The sequence below is a fragment of the Dermacentor albipictus genome, chromosome 1 (genome assembly GCF_038994185.2).
Source record: "Dermacentor albipictus isolate Rhodes 1998 colony chromosome 1, USDA_Dalb.pri_finalv2, whole genome shotgun sequence".
Taxonomy (NCBI): Eukaryota; Metazoa; Arthropoda; class Arachnida; order Ixodida; family Ixodidae; genus Dermacentor; species Dermacentor albipictus.
In genome coordinates, this window is record NC_091821.1 from 430,971,997 (window position 1) to 430,993,990 (window position 21,994).

Consider the following 21,994-nt stretch of genomic DNA (forward strand, 5'->3'; position numbering starts at 1 on the left):
GAATAACGTTGCAATCGTGAGAGGGGTATTTATTTACAAAAAGTCGGAGAGGTGGGCCTGAAGTGCACTGCTGAAATTGAGACTGTCAAGTGTTTTGCGCGCCAAAGCCGCTCGAGCAGGTCCAATGTCATCATTGGGAAAGCACGTCTGGGCTGTTTAATGTCACGGCCACCTCATTTCTATAAACGCTGCCCTCTCGTGCTCAAGTCTAACATTCGGCATTTGCTAATGGTTGTAAATATGGGAGCTAGATCAGACAATAAGCATAAGCTTCTGGAACGGAGTGGCAGCTTACGGAAGTATCTCTGGCGCATGCCCTTCATCATGTCTCGCGGAATATGCCCCGAAAACTCTCTCCCCACTAAAGATGCTGGATGTCAGCACGTTTTTTACGACAATTTTCAATTAGTACGCAGCTTAGGAGCGAAGTGTAGCTGTACTTCATCGCTGGCAGCGATTCTTATAAATTCTGTCTGTAGTTGCATGGAATTTAGTAACGCGCCACCCGCCGTGGTTGCTCAGTGGCTATGGTGTTAGGCTGCTGAGCACGAGGTCGCGGGATCGAATCCCGGCCACGGCGGCCGCATTTCGATGGGGGCGAAATGCGAAAACACCCGTGTGCTTAGATTTAGGTGCACGTTAAAGAACCCCAGGTGGTCAAAATTTCCGGAGTCCTCCACTACGGCGTGCCTCATAATCAGAAAGTGGTATAAACTTTTTTAAAACAGGGTTGAAGTGCCTCAGACAGGCTGGCCAACGTTTCGATAGGTGGACCTATCTTCGTCAAAGGCGGCCTCGTCATCCTCGGCGTGTTAGTTTTAAAGGGTTAGTGTAGTGACGTCACGTGCGGGTGTTGTCGCTGGCGGCTGGTTTTAAAGAGAGAGATTACAAGAGGGAACAGGCGTTCTCGTCCGACGTCTGTGAGCCTCATTCTCAAGACGAAGGGACAAGAGTGTGAGAGTGGGCACGCGGGGAGGAAAGAAAGGAAATAGAAGCGGACAAAAGGGGGGAAAAAAGGAAAAAAAAAAGAAAGGCAGGGGGAGCCAGGGCCGTGCCAAGACACAACAAAGGGGGGGGGGGGTGAAAGAAAAAGAAAGAGAAAAATGAAATCTTTAAGAAATACGGGGGCTTGGGAGCGTGTTGGGGATGCGAAGGGTTAGGAGGTATTCTGGGGAGTCGTTGGCGGCATGTTTTTGAGGCATTAGAACGGCCGGTCAAGCAATAGACTCGACCTATTGCTTGACCGGCCGTTCTAATGCCTCAAAAACATGCCGCCAACGACTCCCCAGAATACCTCCTAACCCTTCGCATCCCCAACACGCTCCCAAGCCCCCGTATTTCTTAAAGATTTCATTTTTCTCTTTCTTTTTCTTTCACCCCCCCCCTTTGTTGTGTCTTGGCACGGCCCTGGCTCCCCCTGCCTTTCTTTTTTTTTCCTTTTTTCCCCCCTTTTGTCCGCTTCTATTTCCTTTCTTTCCTCCCCGCGTGCCCACTCTCACACTCTTGTCCCTTCGTCTTGAGAATGAGGCTCACAGACGTCGGACGAGAACGCCTGTTCCCTCTTGTAATCTCTCTCTTTAAAACCAGCCGCCAGCGACAACACCCGCACGTGACGTCACTACACTAACCCTTTAAAACTAACACGCCGAGGATGACGAGGCCGCCTTTGACGAAGATAGGTCCACCTATCGAAACGTTGGCCAGCCTGTCTGAGGCACTTCAACCCTGTTTTAAAAAAGTTTATACCACAGTGTGCCATTCCATCTGCCAGCCCCTTTCTTGTTTTTGGACTTTCATAATCAGAAAGTGGTTTTGGCACGTAAAACCCCAAATATTATTATTATTATTAACGCGCCAAGCTTCGACGTGCCCGCCAAGATTTCTTAAGTACGAAAGCATCCCTAAATACTGACGGTGTGGCGGGATTCACGCGTCATAATTATGTGCACTATCATGATTGATCAGCGGCTGCGGTCGCAGCGACCGCGGCACGCTGATCTAGTTCTTCGGCTCATCGCTATGAAGACTCCACCAGCGCTTCAAGAAACTAGCGCAAGGAAAGTCGAATATCGACTTCCAGACTTACTGGGTGTCCACGGCAACACTCGATGCGCGGAACCAACCTGTGGCTCTTTCCGGTGTGTGGACGCCACGCACACGCGCCATGCTTCAGAAGCATCAGTACACGTACGCGCTGGCTTGGATTTCGTGGTTCTTGGCACAGACAACATTTCTGATGATGAGTTTCAGTGTACAGGTGTTACTGTGAATCTCAGGGGTGGGACTACGACGGTGGCAAGTATATACAATCAGCCTAGAAGTTCTTGAGATACCTAAACACATGAGTGCTTAGTGTCTTGGCGTGGTGCAACATTTGTGTTATGCGCAGATTTTAATGGCCACCATCCGCGATGGTGTTCCCGTCCTCAGGGCAATCGTGGGGCAAAGATTAACGAGCTCATTAACAAGAATGATTTGCAAATACTGAATGATGGTTCACCTATACAGTTATAGGCAGATCAAAGGAGCAACGTACTATAGACCTTGCGATGTCAGCGAGAGCCGTGTGCTTAGCCTGGTAATGCGAAGCTGACCTGTGGTGTTCAGATCACCTACCCATTCAGTCAACACTGTGTCGACGACATTGTGTCAACACAGACAGACTACGACGTTAAGTTCCGTCAGGTGATCTTAGAGGCACTATCTCAGGACAGTTTGTTCAAACTGATGACTGAGTGTTCGCGACGAACTACAGCACAACGACGACGGAGTATTGGCAAACGAACTCCGATCTTAAGCTTTTGCGGCTCCGCGCAAGTCGACGTCGCGCTTAGAGGCGGGCACAGCACTCTAAAACGACGCACCGACTGGACTGTATAACCGCACTGATGCAGCCGTATGGCTGCATACAAAACAGCTTTGTCGCAAGAGCGGGGCAGCCTTATGTTGTTTGCTGCCTACTGGAAGTAGTTTTGTAAGTGTATGGCACATTCAAGTCTTAAAGAACCCTATGGCTGTTTTGTGCATAGCGACTGGCCAGTCACCAAAAATTCTAGCGGAGGCATTTGATGAACTTTGATGAACGAGAGCCGTGTGCTTAGCCTGGTCATGCGAAGCTGACCCGTGGGGCTCAGATCACCTACCCATTTAGTCAACACCAACACATACTGCTGCCCACCAAACTGATGACTATGCAGTGAAAACTGGGACGTTAAGTTCCATCAGGCAATCTTAGAGGCACTATCATAGGACAGTTTGTTCAAACTGATGTGTGAGTGTTTGCGACAAGCTACAGTACAACGACGACGGAGTACTGGCAAACGAACTCCGATCTTAAAGGGACACTAAAGTGAAACAATAAATCAATTTACACTAATAAAGCATTGTTTGAGAATCCTGCAGGCAATCATTTCAACATAATAGTTTGATTATTAGATGAGAAAATGAAGGTCGAAGTATCAGTATTTGAATTTCGCGCCGAAACCCCGACGCCGGTACCTTAGTGTGCCGTCAGGGATTCCAAAGTATGTTTTCGCATTTGGGCCGCGTTGGCTGAGTTAAGCTTCCCAAAACTTGTCATGTTGAATATTTGGTTCCTTTAGAACACAATGTAGTCTATCTGTACAGCTATATATATTTAGTAGCCCCTAGAAGATGCCATCAAAATCCATGACGTCACAGCGACCAGGTGCAGGAACTTGAAGGAGGCGTCGTCACCCTTCTTGCGTTTGTGCGCTTTTTCAGGCTTACCAACCGTCTTATCGTGGTGCGAGTGGTGCTTTTGGTGTCGTAGAAAGGTAATATATTGATGCAGAAGAAATCATTTTTCTCTTTGGTGTCCCTTTAAGCTTTTGCGGCTCCGCGCATGTCAACGCCGCGCTTAGAGGCGGGCACAGCACTCTAAAACGACGCACCAACTGTGCTGTATAACCGCAATGATGCAGCCATACGGCGGCATACAAAACAGCTTTGTCGCAAGAGCGAGGCAGCCTTATGTAGTTTGCTGCCTACTGGAAGTAGTTTTGCAAGTGTATGGCACATACAAGTCTGCAAGAACCCTACAGTTGTTTTGTGCATAGCGACTGGCCAGCCACCAAAAGTTCTAGCGGAGGCATTTGATGAACTTTTCGTCTCTCCTATGTCTAGTGACACCACAAATGGCGACCGTTCTTCTTTGGCAAGTCAGAGTACCAGAACTGCTTCCTATGGCCCATCCTGCCAGATGGACGAGGCAGATTTCACTCTTGAGGAGCTGCGACACGCGCTCAACCTCTCCAAACGCCGCACTGCCCCAGGTGAGGATGGTGTGACGTGCCAAGCATAGCGCAACATTGATAAGAGTTTTCATGACCGTATATTGGACGAGTATAATAAAGCATGGAGAACCTGCGTAATCCGCGCTGAATGGAAATCGTCCGTGGTAATGCCAATTTTAAAGCCCGGGCGCCCTGCAAGACACCTCAAGTCCTACCCTCCAATATCCCTAAATTAAGTTGTCATCAAGTTAAGGGAGCTAATTTCCCTGTGTCGCCTAGATGTCACGGCTAGGGAAGCTAATTTTTTCCCTAATGTCATGAGTAGCTTTCGTCGCCGCCGTTCAGCTCTGGACCGCATTGCAGACCTTGTCTCAGCGCTTCAATTTGCCAGAGGAAACAAGCACTCCGCCAACCACGCTCTTCCTAGATATACAACAAACTTTAGACTGGGTTCCGCATAAGGCGATATTTGCGCTCTTGCAACCGTGGAAATTTCGGGTCGTCTGCGCCGCTTTGTGCATAATCTTCTAACGGAGCACCAGATGAAAGTGGGTGTCGGCGGATTAACAAGTGAAGTGCGGTCTCCCACAGGGCAGGGTATTATTGCCGCTTCTGTTCAACACAGTACTCACCGCGTTTCTATGTCGCTAGCCCCGGGACAGTGACCTCCCTGCTGACATAGCTAGCTTTGCAGATGAACTTGCTCTGTGGATAACTGGCCCTTCGCGCCTTGATCCGCAGTTATGCGCGAGCTTGCCAAGAGGTCTGAACATGACTTCGGAGTACTTGACTGAAGTTGTCCTGCAAATATCACATGCTATGTCGTCTGCAGTAGTATATCGTCCAAAACAACGCGCTCGTCGAACAATGAGCTGACCGTACCTCAGACACTATTTGTTCTATTTCGGCATTCCTTAGTGGCGTGACCTGAAGTGACCGGCCCTACGGTATGTGGCCTGTGCTGTGCGTGTTCTGCTTAATCATTTGAGATTTGCCACCTTGCTCTTTCTTTTCTTTTCTCTCCCCTTCTTCCTGTCTTCCATTTCTCTGTTTGTCTCCTCCTTTCTGAAGAGTACGCAGGCGGTGTGCCTCTTTCGGTGGCAGTTTCCAGCCTGCTCCTCGCTTTCCCTCTCCTATCTAGTGTATATATGTTTTCAAACAAATAATAATAATAACACTTAACTCATTTGCTTTTTTAATGGAGGCCACAAATTTGGCGAGAAAACAAGCATTTTGGCTACTTTTGGCCACTTTTGGATAGTTTTGACTTCCGTGTTGTTTCCTTTTTTTTCAGTGCCCAACGGCAACACTGATCATAGGCCTACCAAGTCGTCGCGTGCCAACGCCACAGTTCACTTGGTGCAGGCACAAGGTCAAAGATACAACAATGACATTGGCACCGCAGTGATAGCTGTTTCTTGCCACCTGTGATCCCTTCTATTTCCCTTCCCTCCGAACCCCGCTCCCGTCGTCATCGCCTCAGAATCTCTGCTTTCGTGGAGCACGCGCGCCCTATTTTTCCCGCGTGCGCCTTCGCCACAATTTTTGTCGGCTGAAAGAAGTCTCTCTGCGGAGGCTTCAAACCAAGATAGCCCTACACCGTCCATCATTTGGGCCTAGTGTCTCCCACCTGAAGACAATCTACGCAGTGCCCCGCTCCTGTCATTGCAGGGGATGCACGTCGTCCATTTACGATCATGCCTTGGCACACAGACGGTCCGTGATAATGATCTCAAGGATGGTAAGAACGAATACTAATGGCGTTAACGTTAATAAATTTATAAATGTAATGAGTATGAGAGCTGGCTCATGGATTACTAATTTTACAAGGCAATGTTGCAGTGGCCGCTTGAAACGGAGCTGTATGTCCATCTATAATGTCAATTCCACATTATGCTGTTCGACAACACACACAAATTAAAAAAGAAAGGACTGCTGCGGACTCTCACTAGAAAACATTAGTGTTGCTCTTTTTTTTTTCCCCTGAATTACGGGGCTTCGGTATGTTCCGGAATCAAGGATTGCAGCGCGAGGCCGATTTGATCAACAACTCGAAGCAGGGGGACACTGAATATTTCAAGTCAGTTCTGCAGAAGCCCGCTTGCGGGCTTTTTGCGAAGTCGAGAAAGCATTAATTGATTGAAGAAGAGTTATGGGGTTTGATTAGACAAGCACAAGCCTTTACATGAAAGATGAATGTTTCTGGCAACTTTCGTTTCCACAGGCGCGGGATTTCAACTGATCTCGCCAAAGAACTAATAATCGTTCCTTGCGCCCTTCGGCCGAGATACCCACACAGCAGTGCACAATGGCGAACTCTCGACAAACGGCCTTGTTTGTTTTGCGTGTGGTCTACCTGCAGCCACGTCACATGATTTTGCCGGCGCCGCGCACCATCTTACCTTCGTGGCTTTACGAAACAAACATGCAACAGCTTCTGTGAAGACCGGTTTTCCTTTCGTGTTCTACCGATTCGTATGCTTTATTTAAAGAGGGATCAACCGTACCTTTTTATCGTTACATCCTGTCACCTTCATTTATCATTTGAACGGTGCCATTCGATCCTCTCATCAACATATGCTTGTTGGTATGAGAGATGGTCAGAATGGGACAAAGAGGAAGCAAACGAATATAATTACGATAAATCGTGGCACTTTGGCCGCTGTTGTTTCATTGCGATAGCAATTACTTGGACGTTACAAGCGAATTTTTGCCGTCATGGCCGCCGTGAGATTCGGTATATGCGTGTGTTTCGAAAAAAGTTTCTTTCATCAAGAGACGATACGAACACTGAGTCACAATCACGGCACAATTCCACCTGGACGATAACGTATACAACGTGCGCAGCATTGCATCATCATCATCATCATCATCATCATCATCATCATCAGCCTGGTTACGCCCACTGCAGGGCAAAGGCCTCTCCCATACTTCTCCAACAACCCCGGTCATGTACTAATTGTGGCCATACCGTGCCTGCAAACTTCTTAATCTCATCCGCCCACTTAACTTTCTGCCGCTCTCTGCTACGCTTCCCTTCCCTTGGAATCCATTCCGTAACCCTTAATGACCATCGGTTATCTTCCCTCCTCTGATTGCTGTGTTCATATAGGAGGTTGTGGCCAAGTACTGCACCAGGGTGGCCAATCCTGCTCTGGTGAGGGAGTGCGTTACCGGTTCTGGTCACCGGGATCAGGCCACACTCATCAGCATAGCATACACGGCACATTTTCAAAGAAGTGCCTGAGTCCTCAGTCGCTATATTTAGGTATACGTATGCTATGTGCCACGCCATGCTATATTACATGCTGTGTATGCGTGTTATATTGCCATACCATTCTATCACTGGAGTTGCTCCTACCAGGTCTTACATTGCTGACAAAATTGTTCCTCAAAATTTCAAGAATGGCAGCTCACAAACAAATATCTTGAACCAAAACAAAGAGAGTGCATGCCTTTCAACGTAAATCTTTTCAGACTTAAATATTAAAAATGCGAAACAATAACAGAGCTTGCTGTGAACATGACGTGCATCCCAAACAGTCCTCCTCTAAACAGTCCGCACCCCACCATCCAGTTCGCCACCATTTTCTCCGCGCCACTCGTGATTTCCAACACAGCTCAAACCTTAAAATGATGAAACTTTATTGGAGCGGCTGTGTACTACCCCCGAGATCGGTCCAAAAGAGAGGTTTGAAACATAGTCGATACGGAAAAGTGGCGGTAAGGTGCCTAAGAAAGACGTCGGCTTTAATTAATAAACGTAACTGAAATTGTGCGATGTCGTGATTCAAATAGAGGGCCGCTAGCACAATAGCGCGTATTTAATTAGTCCGCTTACGTTTACGTCAATTCATACTGCCACTAGAGGTACGAGTTTTACAATTTACGTAATATTGCTTCGCTCTTATGGCGAAACTGCAATATGTTTCTTTCGTAAGTGCTTGCCGTCAACAGTAGTACACTTAATAACACATAAATTAAGATCTTTAGGAAATAAGGCGATCAAGACTGATAACCAACATGGATTCTTGATCATTCTTATTTTGATGACAGTCGTGTACGTCCAAAAAGTCTCAGTTTCGCCCGAAAGGTGAAGCATTGATTGCGATAGCAAATTCATTAACAACACTACGAGGCAAGGCGAGTAGCTTTATCGACCGTATAAATTGCAGTAAACGTTCGCTTGCTAACTAAATAACAAACACGGTGTCATGGGCGCACACTCAAACATGAACATATATCACTCGATGACCGCGCGTTACTCGCTGTCATGAACGCTGGCGCGATAAAAAGCGGCAGCAGCGGCGAGCGAACGCTTCGTGCTGCCTTTAGATTCAACACGAAACTTGCCATTGCGCTACACCTAACGCTAGGCGCGCGAGAACGCCAGTGCGCACGACGCCACAAGTCATCTCGGCTCGCGCGGCTTTTGTATCCACCGCATATATCAGCTCCAGGATAGTGCGCGCGGCCGGGCTAGCATTTTAAATTTTTACCCGCCTCTTTCCGTCCTTCTCCCCCCTTCACAGCCTTTTGCACACAACACTGGGCGAGTGGGGCGCGCCAAACTATAGTGTACTAGAATACACTATAACCAAAGCACCATCCTTCTCCGCTACCCCTCTCACGCTTTTACTCGCACCTACGGCGCCACTAGGCGCGATAGGATCTTATCGTACTTGGACTTTATACTGAACGCCACGGCGATGGCAGAAATTTTCCTGGAGTGTTTGTAGAATGCGTAGCGCAAGAAATGCGGCTATTTATCAGATCTAAATGCAGTTGTCGCGTGTTGGCAGTCGCACACATGTCCCAGCTGTTGTTTTTCATCGAAGAGGCGCATGCTACACAAGGAAAGAAAATCTTCCAAGAAAAGGCATTATAGACACGCAGTTTTAAGGTGTGATTGGTATTTGAAAATAGCTTTTCTGTTTCTGTCATTGTTCTCACTGCCGTCTCAGAGAAAATAATATCAGCAGTAAGCGAAATAAAGCAGCGCGCAATTAATTTTTTTACTGCTAGTGGGAATACAGTGGCGGTAATATTCAATTTTAAGTATCAGTTCTCGCTGTTTCGGCTAAGGAAGAGATATTTAAGGCAAACGTGTTGCACATTACCTTTCTGTTCTGAAGAGAACTCACTGTGCTTTTTCCAAGCATCCCGACTTATATTTAGAATGAATGTACTTCCTTCAACAGGGTTAACGGGTGTAACGGGCCTGAGAATCTTTTTTCCAAGTTTCACTGTCCCCTTTTTCGCAGTTAGTTAATCGCAATATTGTTCATCTCACCAATATATTTCGGAAAACGCGGGCATAGTTGCCTTAACCTATATACAGCAATAGAGGAATAAAGCGGGAGACTTAGCCCGTGCTGCAATAAGTGCTCTTGAACACATAACAAACAAGAAATGGAGAGACAGCGAAAGAGAGAGACAAAGGAAGGAGAAAGGCAGTCAGGTTAGACAGAATGGAAAATTCCCTTTGCTACCTTACGCTGGGGAACAAGGGTAAGGGAGATAGAAAGATAACAAAGCAGAGAGAAAGAGTAACTGGGAGCACAGACACACGATCACAGCCAGTCACGATCACCACACGCTATCACAACACAAGAACAGGTGCAGTGCAATGAACACCTTTTAGTGCTAAACTGATTTGAGCAGGTCTGTTATCCTTAAAAACTGTAGTAGCGCCTTCGTCGCTTTCTGCCTGCGGTGGTTTATGAGGTCGGCATGCGAAAACGGTTTGCTCTGATAAAGATATGTGATCAAAGAGAGCTAGCGCAGTTGCGAGCAATTGTCACTCTACAATGTCGCGAGGACGGTAACACATAACGTGTTGAAGGGTCTCTCGCGACCACAGTCCACCAAACGTAGCATGGCCGGCCCATTCAAATGAGAAAAACAAGAGACTTCGTAACAAACAAAAAAAGTAGAGAGCATGAAGGCGACTGTTGTTCTGGTGGCTTCCTGTTCTTTTTTTTTCCGAGCGTTATTAGTTTTCTCACTTGCATATCAGTAACCGCTCTGCTATTTCTGCGATTACTACGTAGCATCAACAAAAACAAAAGGCACATGTCTGTTTTGCTCTAAGTGCATGCGACCTCTGAGTGCACGATGACTACACCAATAAAGCCTTGAAAAACTTGCCGATTTGTATACAATTTGCTCTGCAATAACCGTACGAAGTACAAGGTGTACGACAACAGCGCACGCACTCCGAGACTCGCTAAGAAGTGCGTGTCTCTCCTCTAGGTAGTTCCCTCTCGAGGTATTACAAATACTAATTCCTCTATCTACTAGGAATCCAGGAGCCTTGTAGAGCTTTATTTCAATTTTACTCTTTCGTGCCTAGACTGCAGCCTTTAGCACTGATTCTCCCAACTGGTTCGCAGTAAATATTACTTGAACCAATCATTGTCTCCGCGTTTTATTGCGATAGCAATTACATGGACACTCCAAGATGATTTTCACCGCCGTTGGGCTCCGCAAATATTTAGGTAAATGTGCTCCATACGCCCGTTATGACGTGCGCGGAGTAGACATAAGGGGATTTATGCGTCGTGGTCGATGAAATGAAGGAGCGGACGACAACGACGATGATGTACCAAGACCAGTGGCTGCGGTGCATTGATGCCATGTGCACGTGAACAGCGGAGAGCCGAAAAAAGAAGCTGGCGAAAGGGTGCGTGACAGAGTTTGGAGGGAGACGGCGAGCGTGGTAGACCTGGCGGAACCGAGAAGATTCTGTCCGGAGAGAGGGATTAGCGGCCTGCCGAGTTCTTGGCCAAAGTTCTTGGCGCATTATCAAACTCCATCCCGCAGCCCGCTGCGGCGAACGTCGCAAGGGCGTCCAACCTGTGCACAACCAGCGTCTCTCTCGCCGTGCCCAAGCTCCGGGTGTCGAACGCCGAAAGGGCATCCGGCCGTTGCCTACTCCACATCCAGGCCCGAAGCAGTGCAATGCCGTCAACATGCAGCCCCTTCATCAGGTGGGCACCATCGTCGAACATCGCTGCCAGCAAAGCTGCAAGTCCCACAAGTGCCCACCGGATGTGCCATGACTCGGTGACAGTTGTTCATTACCCGATATAATGATATTAGAACGTTGGTGCTGACCCCTAGTTTATTTGTACACCTTGTATTCAGCTGTCCTGTAGAAGAAGAAAATGAAATAAAGAATGGTCCGGCCGTATTTGTTGTGGTAGCCTCAGGTGGCGGCTCAAAGTCCTAGAAACAGTGTAAATATATTTTTTGTGTTTTCCGTGCATCTGTACAAACGGCCTCGCCTTTAATATTTGTTTTTAAATGCGTTGTTTTAAAGACTCAGTGCCCTTCCATTCTGTGAAGAAAGATGACCATCGAAGCTGTGTTGTGGGCCCCTTACTAGCGAACTGAACCTCTGCCACGGGTCAGCCCAGTATTGCACTATCTTCGGGATCGGCCCACGTACGGGGAGTGTTTAACGCCTGCTTAACCTCCGCCTTGGGTCGGCCCGGTATTATACTATCTTCGGGATTCGCCCACGTATGGGGAAAGCTTAACGCCTACGTCACCTCCGCCGCGGGTCAACCCGGTATTGCACTATCTTCGGGATCGGCCCACGTATGAAAAAAGCCAGCAGATCCCACACCCTGTGGGAATCGATGTTATGCGAAGCAGTGTGCGGAAAGCCAACCAAGTTAACGAAACGACCATGCTAGCAACAAGACGTAGCCGGCTATATGATAACCTATATGACAGGCATGTCATGACATTCACGTCATGGCCTATCATTTATGTACGTCATACACTCTTACCATAGTATGCCAATTTTGGTGCATACCAAGCCTTAGACGGCTGTTTCATGACCATGATGACACGCATGCCATGACATTCATGTCATAACACATAATTTATGCTTGTCGTACACTCTTGCCATACCATGCCAATTTTCGTAGACACCAAATTAACGAAACGACCATGAGAGCACTGTTGTGCTAGAGCTCCAACAAAGGTTCGCTTTGCCGGCATGCGGCTGAAGCTGGGCGCCGAACGAATTCGCCGGGCCCGACGGCGGGTCGCGTTCGGGTTACATCCGGTGGCGCCGCCGGAGCGGTGCCGTTGAACCACTTCACCGGGATCGCCTGATGCAGGTGCCTCTCGTCCATTGGTCGAAATTCGCACAGCAACCCGTGGTGGGTCCTGATTGGAGGTTCGAGCCGATGGCAACTTCATCGACTCCTGTGGTTATAAAAGCCCGAACCACGGGACGACAAGAAGGACAGCAAGCAGAGGCGTGCTCCCGTTTCTCACCGCACGCTTTAGTGCGAGTCCACTATGCACCGGCCTCTGAGCCGTTCATGTAACGCCCTTGTACATACTGCATATAAATGTTTCGTTTTATCACCGTCGCCTTGGATCCTCCTTCGCAACAGTGGCGGCAGCGTTGAGACGTCTCCGTCACAACAGCACCAAGACGCAGGCGGCTATATAGAGAGACACCGTCAAAGGGGCAAATGTTCGCCATGTTTCGCATTTAAAATTGTTGTTCTGCGCACTACGCACGACGCGATCCGCCAGATCATAGCCATAGACAGCTTCGCTGTAAAATAATTCTAAACAGGAACCGCATAGCTTCCTGCCAATACCATGCCATCCTGTATGACATGCTGCATTCGTGGGTCATATTGCCACACTATTTTATCACTAAAGTTCTTATACCAGGACTTCAGTTCTCGACAAATTTATTTTTCAGAATTTCGAGAATGGCAGCCCAGAAACAAATGACATGAAACATAAAAGTGACAGCGAATGCCTTTTATCTTAAAATTTGAAGCATTGTTGAATATTAGATGTGCGAAACAATATAAGGGTTCAAGCCGGAAAGTAATATACTGGCGCGGCAGGCTGCACTATCTCCGGTATCGGCCCCCGAAAGAGGTTTGAAACGTACGCGATACGGTATTGTGGTGGTAAATCGTTAAGAAAAATGTAATAGATAAGCATCAATCAAATTGTCCAACGGCAGAATTCGCTCAGATGACCCTAAATCACAACCGCTCGATCCTCCAACCATTAGGCCACGGGCGCATGCCTCAGCAAACTAAATAGTACATCCTTAAGAATTTCCCGCTTTCAAGTCAGCGCGTTGAGACGCTTGGCACGTTTTATGAACACGCCACGCGAGTGCACGTCAATATCATTAATTAAACATAAAAATGCTGATTACTGATTCCTTTCGCTTGAATACGTTTTCTGAAGAACATCACTCGCACTACCTGCAGAATTTTCCTTTACGTCAGAATTTGGACGCCAGGCGTCCAAATGTTTACTTAGTTGGGTTACGTTTATACTACAATTCATACCACCACTATGAAGCTACCAGCCTTACACTTGTATTATTCTAACATGTATAGCCATCGCATTCATTGCTTCGTCATTAAGGCGAAACTGATTTTTGGCTATGCAAAGCTTCGAACTTTGCACGACGGCACTGTAAGGTAGATAAGGAGCAAGAAGATATCGCCTCATTCTGCTGTCAGGCCAATTGCAAGTGAATTTGAACTTGTCACAGATTTCACAAAATGACAGGACACTTATGCATGCAATAGACATGTAATACCTGCATCACCTTCTGCATGTAATACGTGCATCACCTTCTGTGATTTCGACGTGTTCACACACATATACCTCTTTTATTTGGTAAAAGTACGACAGCTGTTGCACATTCACATTCATGCTCATGTGCAGAGGGCATAACACATGCTTCAACAGTAACTTAATCCATCTTAAAATTTTGAAGCATCATCTAGCCGTTCCTTCGCACTTCGAGAACTAGGAATACCGACCAATTCGTGCTATTACTTCCTGGATGGTTTATGTTCCACACAGTTCTTACAAGGCTACTTTAATCCTCTGTGTTTACACACACACACACACACACACACACACACACACACACACACACACACACACACACACACACACACACACACACACACACACACACACACACACACACACACACACACACACACACACACACACACACACACACACACACACACACACACACACACACACACACGTGAGTGAATATTTTGTACAGTTACTGGAGCTCGTCAGAGACCGACTTCTGGCGAAATAATACAATCCTGACAGCGCTGATTGCGACCCACTGATCTAATTGTTCGCGCGCTTTCGCGGGCTGGCGAAAATTCAAGAATTAAGCGGACGTTCGCGTGCCATCGCTGCACCAGACGACTCACCGCAAAAAGGTGCCCTGCTCGTGTGGTCGTCTCCGCTGCATGGTCAGCGGAACGGAATCCCGGCGGTGCTCCTGACACGCACCCGGAACGTTGCCGGCTGTGTACACACTCCTCTCTTCCACGCGTGAGACAGTAAGCGAACGTCGGCGCCGGGGGCAAAGCCCCGCGTGTGAACAGAGCAATCGAGAAAACAAAAGGGAGGCCGAAGAAAAAACACCTGATCCTCCTGTCGAGACGTCCAGGACGGAGTCTTCATCCTACTACCCCCCCCCCCTTTCGAGGCAGCGTGGCGGCAGAGAGGGGGCGGGGTGGTGCCGGCAGCCGCGAGTACCGCTAGGTGCATTTCGACCAATCTGGAATTTCACGGTCTCTGGGTCACGGCTTACATTCTCTCTCACCCCATACCCCCCCCCCCCCCTCCAATTCCTGGCCGGCACCCATGCGTCGTGGATCGTCTCGCCCTCTTACCACCTCCTCTCCCCGAACTGTCTTCCTCCTCTTAGTTGAACCGCTCGCCGCAACATCGCTTATATCGGTTCTCTTTTGTACGGACGCACCGTTCGGGAGGAAGGTACACAAAACTAGAAACACAACCGGAGCGCGTAACGCGGCGGGGGGCGTCAGAGGACGGAACGAGATGGCGGAGGGAGAATGCGAGGAGGAAGCGAGAGATGCCCGCTCGGCTGCGGAGGCAACCGACCGGTTCTCCTCTTCCGTATTGCTGTCCCGCGAGCGGGACACCGGACGAAGCGATGTGTCTGCGGCCGTCGCGCCGGGTCGCCCGCCCTCCCTCTCGCGGTAGTCGCGTGTCTATAGGAAGGAAGGAAACATTCGGGCTCTTCTTTCTCTCTCTCTCGTCATCCGCTCAGCTGCAATGTGGAGCAGGCGTTGCCGAAAAGATGGGAAAAAAAGGGCCGGTTTCCGTCTCATTCTGACGGTGTTTTTACTTGGTCCCGTTTTTCTTCTTGCTTGGCCAGCCGCCTATGCGCCCGCATTATGCAATGCTTTCTGACCGCTGCGCTTCAGTTACCGCTCGCACAGTTGAGTTCTATAAAATGTGAGAAGATACCGTTATTTTTCTTTTCTTTATTGCTGCTCTTGTTATTTGCCTATGTTAGCAGCGCCGAAGTTGACTGCGAAGCCTGGTAGGCTGTTACACGACCGTCACTTTAAGTTATATTATTTTCCCCAAGTTTTTCTGAAACAGGGTCAGTTACGGTGTGTCTGAAAAAGATAATAATAGCTGCGCGGGCCCGAAAGATTTACTTGCGAGGTTCACGTGCTTAAGCCATCGGTTTAAGCGCTGCAGACCCGTTACCACTTGTTCGAAACATGCTGGTGAGTGTCTCGCAATCTTGGTGCAGGCGAGCAACCGTCGTGAACGACAACCACGAACATGTCGGATGACATTTCTTGCAGGCATATTTTATACGTATACAGGTGCAAAGCTCTCAGATAAGTTCTTATATATAATTTTTTGCTGTCTTGGCGGTTATGGTACACAAATTACTTTTTAAAGAAATGTGCATATAGACGGCGACACACATCTGCACAATATCTTCAGGCTTGGAGTGACGCCTGTCACCGGCGAAAGATGCTGAGAGCGAGTGGGGCGATGCTAATCCAGGTACAACCAAATTTGGAAAGCTCACTAAGCTTTAACAAAGACGTTCCCTCACCAGAACAGGAATTGGCCTCCCATGGTGCAGTATTTCGCCACCCCCTCCCAAAAGGCTCACTCATTTGCTCAATCGCCCTCACTCCCCAGCAGCTGCGGAGCACCTGACCAAGGCGGCGGTCAGACCTGTAACGCAGCAGAGGGTGCTAAGAATCTTTTTGTCAGGACAGGCCGCCAATGGAAACTGACCCTTGCAACGTTTAACACCCGAAACCTCTCGAGTGAGGCTAGCTTAGCAGGACTCTTTGGGGAACTATCAGACATTGTTTGGGATATCATCAGCCTTAGTGAAATTTGAAGAACTGGTAAGGCTTATAGATTGCTGAATAACCAACATGTCCTCTGCTATAGAGGTCTCCTAGACAAGAAGCAATACGGGGTAGGATTTCTAATCTATAAGTACATAGCGGGAAACGTTCGCGAATTCAGCAGCATTAATGAGAGGGTAGCTCTAGTCGTAATCAAACTTAATAAGAGGTATAGATTAAAGGCAGTACAAGCCTACGCTCCAACATCCAGTCACAATAATGAGGAAGTAGATCAGTTTTATGAAGATGTTGAATTAGCAATGAGAAAAGTGCAAACTAAGTATACTGTAGTAATGGGCGACTTCAATGCAAAAGTGGGGAAAAAGCAGGCTGTTGAACAAGCAATTGGCAACTACGGCGTCGATTCTAGGAGCGCTAGAGGAGGGATGCTGGTAGAATTCACAGAAAGGAATAAGCTTCGAATAATGAGCACCTTTATCAGGAAGCGTAGCAGCAGGAAGTGGACCTTGCAGGCCCTAATTGTGAAACAATAAATGAAATTGACTTCATACTGTCTGTTGATCTTAGCATAGTGCAGGATATAGAAGTGAAGGGGTAAAGTGCAGTGATCATAGGTTGGTGAGGGCTAGCATTCACCTCAATTTGAAGAGAGAAAGAGCAAAATTGGTCAAGAAGAAACAGGTCAACCTAGAGGCAGTAAGGGTAAAAGCAGACATATTCACGCTGGTACTTGCAAACAAATATGCAGCTTTAGAACAGAGAGATACCTTAGAACAGGGTGTCCCAAGGTATCATGCACTAAGAAGTATTTATTCTTTTTTTAAGTAAACCTTCTATAGGGACGGTACTTTATGTCTGTTTATACAACTTCTTAATGTAACAGTATTACGTGCGCTCTGCTAGACTTTCCTTTATGTTAGTCAGGTCGTGCACTAAACGTCTTCTTGAGAAACTCATTTTCACGTACTTCTCCCATCAAGTTTAGGTGAAAGCTATAATAATAATAATAGTGTCGAAATAGCTCAAGCAAGCGTTAAAAATGCCGCAATTTCTCATGAGACATGCATCCGATTAACCGCGACACAAACCACCACGCGCATAACGTCAATAGCAACAGCGCTGAAAAAAAGAAAAAAAAAACAATGCGCTGTTTCTGTAATCGAACAACCGCAACGACCCGCGTGCTGTATAGCTCAGTGGCTATGGCGTTGCGCGGCTGATCACGTGGTCGTGGGTGCGATCCCAATCCAGGCGGCAGCATTCCGATGGGCGAAGAATGTTAAGGTTATCCCTTACAGAGCACTGGGCGCACTGCAAAGATCACCAGGCGCATGTTCTAAATTAATTTGGGGCCCTCCTCTACGGCGTCCCTCATATAGCGTATACCATGCAGTATCGGGACGTTAAGCCCCCAACCCCCCCCCCCCCGCCGCCCCTCGCCCCATTTAATTAATTAACGATCACCACCATCTTGTGGGCGACCGCAGCATCTCCTTCGATGTCGCGGCTTTCGCCGACGTCGCCGTTCCCAGACCGGCCGCCTTCGCCTCGGAAAAGCAGGCGCCCTTTACCCCCGTCACCAGGTCCCTGGATCGTGGAGGACGTGGACACGGAGGCCGAAGAGGACGCGTCGTTCCCGAACCACCGTCCCCGCGTGCTCAGACGTCGGCTAATCCGACACCACGAGTCCGTGCGGGGTCTCCTCTCGACGGGCGAAGTTTGGCGGCGGACCAAAACGCCCGTGGGGCTGCTGGAGGCTATGGCCCTGCTCTCCGGTCTGGTCGCGGCCATGTTCCTGCTCAAGAGTAGGAGCGCTGACAAGTGAGGAGATCTGAGCCGACGCCCCGCTCTGACTACGCTCGGGTATCAGTTCTGATATAAACGCCATACCTTTAGAATTATTAAGCTTGTAAGAGTTGGGGTTCGGGCATGTCAAAAGGGGCAGCTGGCCCATGCCGTCGTCCGACTCATCGACGCTGAGGACGTTGTTGAAGGGAGGAACATGTTCTCATCGAGAACGAGGAGTACTGAGCCTGTTTACTACATCTACATGAAGAGTGAAGAACGTTACGTCTCATCAGTTTAGGATGACTGAATTGAAGCACACTGAGGAGCCAAAAAAGTCCGCTTAAGCCTCCTCTGTCCTTCCTAGATCAATAGGCCAGGATCCCTAGACCTAGGCCAAAATTTACCTAACTCAACTCTAAGTATATGTCTTTTTATTATACTCTTTCTTTTTTACTATCCCTATTAACGCAAGGCTTACTATTGTATTGATCACTAGTCTTACTCATGTATCCGCAGTTTATTTTTCATCTTGGAGTATATATTTATTTTTGTTTTTTTGTGTTAGTTATCTATTAACCAATTTCTTTTATTTATTCAATCATATTACCACCCGGTTTGTGGCCTATCCCCTATACGGGGTTTGTGCCATTGATTGAGGCTTCATCATCATCAGCAGCAGCAGCAGCAGCAGCAAGGTTTGGGCACGGGGGCTAGTTGGTATTCCATGGTAGCTTCCAGGTAACATCGAGTGCCGACAAAGCTCTTCCCGAAGAAGAGCTACTCGCACGTGCTGAACGCCGACGTGAACAAAAAGCGGCGGTGCGAGCGGCGCGCCTTCGACCGAATACCCCTGACGACGATCGGGCCAGGGAGGCGAAACGCAAGGGCGACGCACACGGAGGCCCCGCATATCGCGCACTGCAAAACGCACGCCGCCGTCGTGAAGTCCCACCACCGGAACGTTTCCCGGGTGCGTGCGACGTCGAGGTTCCGGAAAGAGTTCATCGAGAAACCCGTTTGGCGCCACCTGTGTCGTGTGACCGTCTTTGGTTCGCTGGAGACTTGGCCACGGCGTGCGTGATCGCGCAATGGAGTGAAATGGCCGCCGGTGCGTTGCGGTGGTGCATTCCATTCGAAGACCCTAAAGATAGCAAAACCAACCATAGCGCCAGCTTCGCTGGACTTCCCTCTTCGCAGGGTGGAAGGGCTCTGAATTGTTTTTGTGTGTGTTTTAACGCTTAGTTTTGGCATATCTGCCATAAATAAATATAAAGTTAGCTCACTACTAATTAGGGAGCAAGAAGAGCACAAAAGAAGAACAGCAGATTTCATTAGCAGAATCCGAAGAACGAGCCATTGGGGCTTAATCCACGTAGAAAGCTCGGATTTTCTAAAGACTGGGTGCATGTTATCTCGGTCGCCCTTTATATACATGCACGCATACTGGCACGAGTTAGGAGTCTTCAATTCCTCTACTTGCCATAAATTTTACGACGTGGTAGGCGACCAAAGGCCATGGGCGTCGGCTGTCGAGAGAATGGGCAGTGATGAGGCGCGGCTTTGCAGAACTAAAAATTTATTACACAGCGAAGGGCATGTGTGCGTAAGAAACGACGGGGCCACTTATAGCATACTCTTCGAGCCCCCCGATATGGCCCGAGTTTCCTACATAGCGACATCAGAATGTCCTCGGGATGCTTTTTCATTTGTTGCTATTCGGTGGTCTAGGCTAGTACCTCCGAAAGCGGTGAAGGCACGAAGGGCAACAACAACGTGCCCAATGTTCTCGAAATGCTTAGTCATACGCTTTGTACGACCTTAACATCTGTCGGTTGCAGGCGGGGACTATTGTTTCCTTGTCGAAAAGTCAAGGCACCGGCTGCCCGTATGCGGCAACGGTCAAGGAAGCGGAAAAAATAGCACGTTGAACTTCGTTGGTGAATTGAATCGATGAGAAAGAAGTACGGGTCAGGCACGCACGTCTAAAAGTGATAACTTACAGGATTTTTGATTAGTATCAATGATATTTAAGCTATAAATTTAAGTTTTAAAGCTCACTTTTCTTTACACGAAGTTGAACTTCTATTGTTTTATTTTTGGTTATAATTTATATTTAGATATTGATAACATTACCCTCCACAGTCTTTATATTTTGAATCTATTATTTCTCCTTTGTCCTCTCACGGCCACTCCCGCGAATGGGTACCTGCCTATAATTCTGAGGGGATCTTCACCTACTAGCTAGGGTGTCGGGGGGTGTCGGGGTGTGAACAGAGCACTAATTTGGGCCGGTTGGTAGACATCTCGGTGGCGAGACGCAGTTCTATAATAGGACAACACGAGACGATAAGTACGAGTGTTGTCAGGACGTTTTCTTCTTAACTGATCGCACACAGCCTTGACAAATTGAGCCCATCGACAAGCCTCTCCACTTGTGTAGAAAATGAAGAACCGCCATTGCGTAATTACCGGCGCGAAATTTCTTCACGCCTCGAGCTAAATGTTCAGTGTTTCTTTTCCTTTCTTTTCTCCTACTTTAGAGTCGTTACCTCAGCTCCTGCCGAACGTAGGTGGAAGACCCTGACAAGCGATTCGGAAGAGCAGAGTTCTACGCCGCCGGAGGAACCCTTCTCCGCTGACCTGCGGCTGCTCTGAAACGTGATGACTACTACTACTACTACCAGCGACGGGCAGAACGTCGAAGACGATGACGCGAAGTTGACGTGATGAAAGGCGTGCTCATACGATGGAGTCATTCGCGGTATATCCACACCGTGTGCATTCCTTGGCTCCGCGAATATCAGAGTTGATATTGCTTGGGACAAGGAATCGGGTCACGTATGAAGAATCGAAGCTGTTGTCATAATGCGATCGGGAGGAAGATTAAAAGGGAGATGAGCATTGTCGCTTGACATTTTTCGTAATATTTTATTGCAGCACTCTACAAACGAAGTGGAGATCATGTTACGTTAGTTCACTTAAAATAGCATCAGCGCCATCTACATGTCGAAGCTGCATCTACATCCGCACAATTATTTCCTTAGTTAAAGGGAAGCCGCGAGACATTGTATAGTACCGAAGAAAAGCGTTCATCATTATCATTTTAATCAATTATAACATAACACCGCGAAGTCGAAAGGAGATGACACAAGTTCCAACTATTTTGTAGTATTGCTAATAAGGTTTTTTTTAATGTAATCAAGTGTGACCATTTGAGCAATTTTATATCAGTAGAGCTTGTCGAAGCTGCATTAAGCGTTTTCACGTAGTCATAACGTTAGCCATCGACGTGGTTTTAGTTGTCCAGACAGGTTTATGAATTAGGCTTTTGAAGTGTAATTCAGTGACGACACAAAGTTAGAGGGCGTTGAATTAACTTCCAGTTGAGCTTCCATGACCTGCCCCCAAGATCTCAGTGTACGGGTACTTTTTCATGCAAAAACGCTGAGTTTGTACTTGCTCTACAGCTTTTTCATGGCTAGAACCATTTCTTCTCTCTCTTTAAATTCGGTGAACTTGCATCACTGCACAGGGACTAAGAATATTAGGAAAAGCAACAACTAAACACATGCAATTGCAACGCCGTGTGAAGCAGGCACTGCAACTGTTAAAATTATGGGGTTTTACGTGCCAAAACCACGATCTGATTATGAGGCGCGCCGTAGCAGGGCACTCCGGTATAATTTTGACCACTTGGGTTTCTTTAATGTCCACCTAAATATAAGTACCCGGATGTGCTTGCATTTCGCCCCC

At 47.9% G+C, this 21,994-nt stretch overlaps 1 protein-coding gene and 1 long non-coding RNA gene across 2 annotated transcripts in view; one reads left to right on the plus strand and one right to left on the minus strand.

The window, feature by feature from the left end:
* The window catches only part of LOC135908555 (endothelin-converting enzyme 1-like), a 66,368-nt gene that overhangs the window by 9,512 nt on the left and 34,862 nt on the right, over positions 1–21,994 (minus strand). The gene's annotated exons all lie outside the window — the stretch shown is intronic.
* On the plus strand, positions 18,923–21,153 carry LOC135907358 (uncharacterized). Its single transcript, XR_010565982.1, has 2 exons — positions 18,923–19,349; positions 20,782–21,153. It is a non-coding gene; the product is annotated as an uncharacterized lncRNA (long non-coding RNA).